This window comes from Macadamia integrifolia, chromosome 5, assembly GCF_013358625.1.
Source record: "Macadamia integrifolia cultivar HAES 741 chromosome 5, SCU_Mint_v3, whole genome shotgun sequence".
NCBI lineage: Eukaryota > Viridiplantae > Streptophyta > Magnoliopsida > Proteales > Proteaceae > Macadamia > Macadamia integrifolia.
This window is the reverse complement of record NC_056561.1, coordinates 4,574,261-4,581,775: the sequence shown is the minus strand read 5'-3', so window position 1 is coordinate 4,581,775 and position 7,515 is coordinate 4,574,261. Positions and strand designations below refer to the sequence as shown.

Below are 7,515 nucleotides of genomic sequence, written 5' to 3'. Positions count from 1 at the left end.
ATTTTTTTTATACGACATATTTATCATAGTTTTGTTGTACATATTTATCTACAGATTGGATTTTACTAGAACTTGAACATTTTCTTGAAAACTTGTCTCAAATATGCGTGATGGTTGTGAAGAAGTAGGCCATTATTTCGGCAATAATGAGTCAAGATAGTATTTGAATAAATTACCCCTCTATAAAACTCTAAATCCATTGTTGCTCATATCATTGAAGGCCTTGTTGGAATATCTCTCTCTCTCTCTCTCTCTCTCTCTATTTTGTTATGTCCAACAAATCAATGACAACTAGAGGGATGGAGTTTCTATTTGCCAGACCCATTTTATGGATAATTTATTGCCTTCTATGTTTAGACATGGAGTTGAGCCATGCTCTCCATATGTTGTGGACGTGGAGTTTCTTTACTAGCCCATTATATGCCTTGGATCTAATCTAGATTTTAATTAGAAGTTACTTTTTGCAGCCCCTCTTTTTAACCTTTTGTGGATCACATTTCTTAAAGTCTTTGCAAGAAGTTGACGATAAGAATTAGTATGATCTTGAGAATTTATTTTAGATGGATCATGAAAGAGGATTGAAGTAGGTACAATTAAACATGATTTTGATATTTCGAAAGAAACCTACTATTGTACTGATGAGATGGTAAAATTATTCATCGGCATTTCTCGAGTGTTCATGTATAAGCTAAATACAACATTCACAAAAAATGGTAAGGTGAACATATTGAAAAAATGCGAAAAACAAATTACCATGCCACAACTTAAAAATAAATCTAAAAAAGAACCTTAAAAATAGTTATACTTTGAAATCTATGTGGAATGCATAGATGTTTTGAAAAACAAAGGGAAATTATCTGGTACCACCCCTAAAATTGAAAATAACTTGGAGTAACACCCAAAAATGAAAATAATGTCTATCACACCCATAATTTGTAACTCCGTTAACTGAAAGTGAGAAATGTCCTTTTTACCCTTATACTTAAACTCTAAAAAAAAAACCCATTTTCTTCCAAACCATTACATGCTCTCTCTCGCTTAGCTGCGACCTTAGCTCGGAGAGTATACCATTAACAACAGAAGGCTGCAACTGCGTTGCGTAGATTTGGCGACTCCTGCGAGGTGATTTCGGCATAGCATGGAGGGAGATAAAACGATTCTACAGTTTCTTACACTCGATGAAAAGGAAAATTCCAACCTGAATCAGCAGTCTAAAACACAAGTCGGTGAAGCCCTCTGATGAAAATTTTCACTCAAACATTGAACATATGAAGACGGAAAGAAAGCTATAGAGAGAGAGAGAGAGAGAGCTCTCAAATGCGGCCCTTTTCAACTTTGGGTACAGCGTATAGTCTTTATTGAAAGTGAAGAGTTTCAAGACGTCGGTTTGTCTTTTGAGATGATTTAATCACTTGGGGAGCAGAGTATACTCTTTCAGTTTAAGCATGCGTGATGCTCCATCCTTGTTAAGCATTGCAACAAGCTAACCCATTGCATGTCAATTTATTATGTAATAAGTATGGCTTTTCTTATTAATTATATGGTGAGATCATCTTATTCCCATATTAGAGGTGTATACCATTAACAAAAGGCTGCAACTACGTTGTGTAGATTTGGCGACTCCAGCGAGGTTACTCCGGTATAGCAGCAGCTTGCATCAGCTGCTATGGATAGCCCCCTAGCACCAAGCCCATCTGAACAAAACCCAAAATTTTCCATGAAATCACATCACTGACACCTTTGAAACTGCCCAAGATCAATACCCCTTCTCATCTATACACAAGTGAGGTAAGAGGAGGAAGAGATGGGAAGGAAATTTAAAAAGGGGTAAAAAAGATTTCAGAATTATTTGTTCACTCGTGCATATAATGGAGGTTTTCCCTGCACAACCTGATTTATATCTTCAAATTAGTCCTCCCAAACCAAATCTACCACATCTTGGTGGAAAACAGATGAAGAGATGGATTTTGGTTTATGGAGGAGAGCTTTAGATTCCAGTAACACCATTAGTTCGACGACGATGATGGCGAAACCCAATCCCTCTTTCAAGCTTTCCTTGGTGAATCCAAGGGCTTCTTCTTCCTCTTCAAATTCTAACTCCAACCATCTTCATCATCTTCTTTGGCATGGCCATGGCCATGGTAGCAATCTTATTCATCAACCACTACTACAAAACCAAAGGCAACAACATCAAGTTCTTCATCACCAACAACAGCAAGAACTTCACCAAGAGCTTGGATTCTTAAGACCCATAAGAGGGATTCCTGTGCACCATAACCTTCCTTCCTTCACTTTTGTCCAGCAACAACAACCACTAGATTCTTTTGCATCTACTATAACTACTACTTCTTCTTCAACTTCTTTCCAACCCCAAACCCTCCTAAGATCAAGATTCTTATCATTGAGGTTTCCTACCAAAAGAAGCATAAGAGCTCCTCGAATGCGATGGACCACCACCCTCCATGCTCGTTTTGTTCATGGTGTTGAGCTCCTCCTTTGTTTAGTCTTCGCGGGTGAACGGAGCAGAGCAGCGCAACAGCGACCAAAGGTTAAGGATATTAGAGCAGCAGTTGTCGATTTTGGGAAAGTATTTCCCAAACTCTGCTTTACTAATTGGAGACGAAGGTCATTATAGTAACTTAACATAGTCATAAGGTTAGATTGGCCATTTAATGAAAAAATGACTAATGATGTCATCACTTAATGCCTTTAACCTAACGGAATGGGTTTTTTAGATATGATTTTATAATAGTGAAGGGTCTACTGGACATTATTTTCATTTTTGGATGTTACTCCAAGTTATTTTCAATTTTAGGAGTGGTACCAGATAATTTCCCAAAAACAAAACTAGTGATTAGGGGTGGTACAACGAGTTGGAGACTATGGATCCACCTAGTGAAGAACATTAGAATGCTCATGTGAAGATACTAATTCATCAAATAGCATGTCAAACTTATGTAGTTTATTCCTTATAAATATTTTGGATATATTGAGTTGTGTCATGAAATTACAAAAAACATATCCATGGGAGGCACTTCAAGTATGACCGGTTGCATAATGAAAAGAACTACGGGAGCTCTTCAAGGTCCACGGATCAGCTGCTTGTACGATTCACTTGGTCATATAAGTCAACATCCAACACATGTCCTATTTGTTTTCAAATATACCGCTCTTTATCCTTGTAATGGCAGAAAGTGGGATAGATGTTGGATGTTGACTTGTACAACCAGGTGATCGAACGAACAGCGAATCTTATCTCCTATCCAAGGATGTTGTTATTAATGGTGACGTTACAATTTTCATCAATGAGGATATCTATCCACTTCGTCAGCAATACGGTATCGACTTCCAATAATGCAGTAAATTTGGATTATGATGAGCAATACGAAGATGACTGTCATAACGGTTTAGTTGTCAGATATAAATAAGAAAAAAAGGAAACAAAAGAGCAAGATATCCTTCGGGTTGTCATCCAAGAAGTCGAAGGATAATGTTTGTGATGACATGAGTGAAACAGTGAAGAGAATGCTTGAGGTAGATGACACAAAGTCTACACTTGATGAGGCGATTGAGATAATAGAAAATAAATGCGGAAACGGCTCATGGAGATCGACGAACATGTATGATAAACACTACAAAGACATGTTTTAGGCATACCTGAATCCATAGCTGAAGAATTACACATCCTGAATGTCTTCTCGTATGCTTTTTGCACAACACGATCAATGTTGGTCTGGTTTACCCTCTTTCCCTTTTGCTTTAGGTCATTAGCATCACATAATGAGTTAGTGATAACTATATATAGGGGTGAGGGTAGGGACCAACCCTGCAATAAAATTAGGGTTTCCTTCCCATTAAGGAAATAATACCTTAGGTCCACACATAATAATATATATTTCATACCATTAAGGTGTGCTAATAAAATCCAATATCTGCATAGATATCACTTACCATTATTGAATTATTTATGTTTACTCCATCTATAATCAATACCACTAAACCGGTTTTGAAAACAAGTCTTGGAATATATGCTAGCCCACCTATTTGGAAATCTTACATGAGATTCTTAACTTATTAGAGGGGATTGAGTTTGATGGTGACCATCACACAATGGCTTTAGAGATGCTGGAGGATCGATGAAAATTTCATAATATTCATTCTTCAACTCACATTCCATGGTTTCTTAGAGCTATCCAAAAGGCAACGATGAGAGAGTAGCTTGAATCCTCTATATGTTCAGTTTCTTTATTTTTTTTTTCGATGGGTAATATCTTTTAAAAAAGGGTGGTTACATTGTTACAATAAACACCAGTAAATACAAAGAAAACAAACACAGATTCACTTGTAAAACATAAAGATTTAACGAGGTTCATACAATAATGTGGTGTGCTACGTCCTTGGATGAAGAAGAAGGTGATTCACCATATTGAAAGAAGATAACAACAAAAATCTCTCAAGAATACCTAAACTCACAGTAAGAAAACTCCCCTAGAAACTCAAAAAAAATGTAAAACCTCAAATCTCACAATATTTTCTCAACAAGACGATAGTACACCTTCAAGTTGGATCGATCCATCGAATCATAGCTAGTCAAATCATACCGTACAATAAGGGTTACGAGTCCACACCCTCATATAAGATCAATGGTAGGCTCCGTCTCTTGTGAAATGAAGCCCATGCCCAGCATTATCCCATCTTCCCATTGATGCATGCTGCTAGCTTATGGCAAGCTGGAGGTGAGCCCAACCCTTTCTCTATCTATTATTAAAAGAGAAGAGAAAAATTAATATACACGGGAGAGAGCTCCAAGAACTAGAATTAACTGGAGGACTCCCAACAAACTAAACCGGAATACACAAGGGAACAAAATACAGAGATCAAAAGGAGCTCTTTTGAGTCATGGACCAGCTCTTTCTAACTCACTTCATCCAAAATATTACTGCATCAGAATCATAGATACACCCCATTTTTCTATTAATCTTGAATTATGAGGGTAGACCTCTTCAGCTCTCCTTGTCCTATGTTTGTTACTAAAATTTCTTCCATTCCTTTCTCTCCAAATATGGTAGGGGTGTCAATCGGTCGGGCCAGGTCGATTTTGGTTGGGCTTAATTGGGCTCGACCAATTTTCTAGGACTGCACCATGAACACCTATTTAGCTAAACTGGCTTAGCCAGTTTAATCAGGCTACTATAAACGGGTCTTAACCGGGTGATAGACCTATTTAACTTTAAACGTGTCCTCTTGAAATTTGGTCTTTTAAATGTGCTTGAAAGGAATACCAATTAAATGAGGCAAAGATGGGCATAACATAAAAATATCCTATAGTTAGAATGGATTAAGCCAAAGATAGGTAAAGACTAAGATACTCAATCTTTAACCCAGCGGAACTCAAATCAATTAAACCATGCTTACACAACCAAAGTTGAGCAAGTTTAAATCAATTAAATTATGCTTGAAAAAGATAAATGTTCATATAACAATCATCACCATCTCAACTGTACATATCACATAGCCTTAGCACTAAATACAAATAGTATTAAAAAAAAAATTAAAAAAAAAACAAGTAGTATCGGGCTTAAATGAGTCGATTCAAGTCGAGCTTGTAAATGTGTCAAGTGGAGAGGCAAGTCCCAAATGGTGATATTGGTAAATTGGTTTTCTATGAAACTATATACCACACTATTTTATTTTTCTTCCCCAAAGGGTAATCTATTGATGGTTGCAAGTTTACCCCAAACCTCTTGAAGATCTCTTGAGACCGTCTTTCAAATATCTGTAATACACCCAATCAACCATCAAGCTTTCTTTCTTTCCTCTGTTCACCAAATTTATTTAATGATCCTTGCAATGTTCATATCACAAATCCCCTCTACACCCAACCCACCTTCCCCACCTTCCCCACCTTAGTTGGCTGTGGCTAGGTTATGAGAAAATTTTCTAATCAAGACGTTGTAAAATGCCTTTTCACAAATTGCTTTGTTTTTTTTTTTTTTTTTTTTTTTATTAGGATCGTTTGTAATACAAAATAAAGAAAAAAAAAAAAAGATGATGAATTTTGAAAACCAAATAACAACCTCCATCAACGACATCAGCAAAACTAGCTCACTACCAAGAGAAAACACATAACACCAGGAAAACAAAAAAAATTATGTTTTCAATTATACTGTACCTTCCAAATATCTTCGATGTCAAAGGAACATATTCATTGATTCTTTGAAATTACAGCTCAATAGTCTGACCACCACCTAGAGAACTCTTTAGGGTGATTCTACGCATCTCCCACTTTCTTTAATTATTCATTAAAAAGGCAAAAAAGGTCTTTACATGCTTCATTAGTGAACTGCTATGACCTATGCAAAAGGTAACGCGCGTGTGAAATTATCCTAGCTCAATTAGTCCACCTGTCAAATGTCAAGCTACGTAATCCCATTAGTATCTTTCCTTTTCCCTTTCATTAATTTCCCCATCGATTTCAATCACTCTACAAAAGTTTCAAGATTTTGATGGATTTTCAAAGCCATATTTTGTGACACATTGTTAGCAACATTAGACTGAAACTTGCTTGTGAATAACGATTAACGAGCCCCACACTTACTTTAATTAAAAAACTAAAAAACAAAAAAACAAAAAAAAAACATAAGATTTGCCCCCACAAATATGCCTCACAAATTCTAAGGTTGTACAAGAATAACTTATCATGTGGTTTAAGTTGATCAATCAAACCATCAATTTGATTAAGTTCGGTCAGTTTTTTTGGCTTTTTATATATCCAATCAAATTAAAATTGGATCTTAGCGAATACTTTTTATTGATGGTACTATTTTAGTGGATGAGACAAAAATAGGAATATATAATGTATAATTATGTTACATTAGGATAGATAATGAAATGATGAAAAGAAGCATGACGGGGTGAGTTACATGGAGGAAGGGGTAGGGGAGGGGAGAGTGAGCCGAAAAGAGAGGGGTGTTGAGAGTGAGGGTAGGGGTCAATGCGTGAGGAAAAGGAGGTGGGGGTATAGGGAGGATGAGGGTGTGGTTGTGATGATTATAGATGGAAGGGAGGAGGTGAGTTGTTGCTTTAAAAAAAAAATTACCTCAAATAAACATAATATTCTAAATATTGGATAATTTACGTCTAATTTCTCTAAATGTAGTGTAACTAATTACTTTCATTTACCCTAATCTGATCTTTTAGTGAAAAAAAGTTTCATTTACCCTAAAAAAAATCTAAAGTTCAAATCTCAAGATATAAATAAAAAAGGGGAAAAGATCCCCACGACTACACCAGTACAAAAATGAAATTGTACGGTCCCACCCATATTGCTGTTCCCCTCCCTACGAAAATCCCTTACATACCCTTCATTAGAAAGATTTTCTCATAATATCATTCTTCACCCGAGAAACTACACATAAGCGTCGAAGGAAACCCTCCCCCAAAATAGAAATCCATGTGTACTTAAGTGGAACATAGACCAACCGCGGGAGGGTTTCCTGTGAGAAGGTGGTAGTT

The 7,515-nt window shown here is 36.4% G+C and overlaps 1 pseudogene; it reads left to right on the top strand.

Moving 5' to 3' along the window:
- The first annotated feature begins 1,868 nt into the window (after positions 1-1,868).
- Positions 1,869-2,635, top strand: LOC122079901 (annotated as a pseudogene).
- The last annotated feature ends 4,880 nt before the right edge of the window (positions 2,636-7,515 follow it).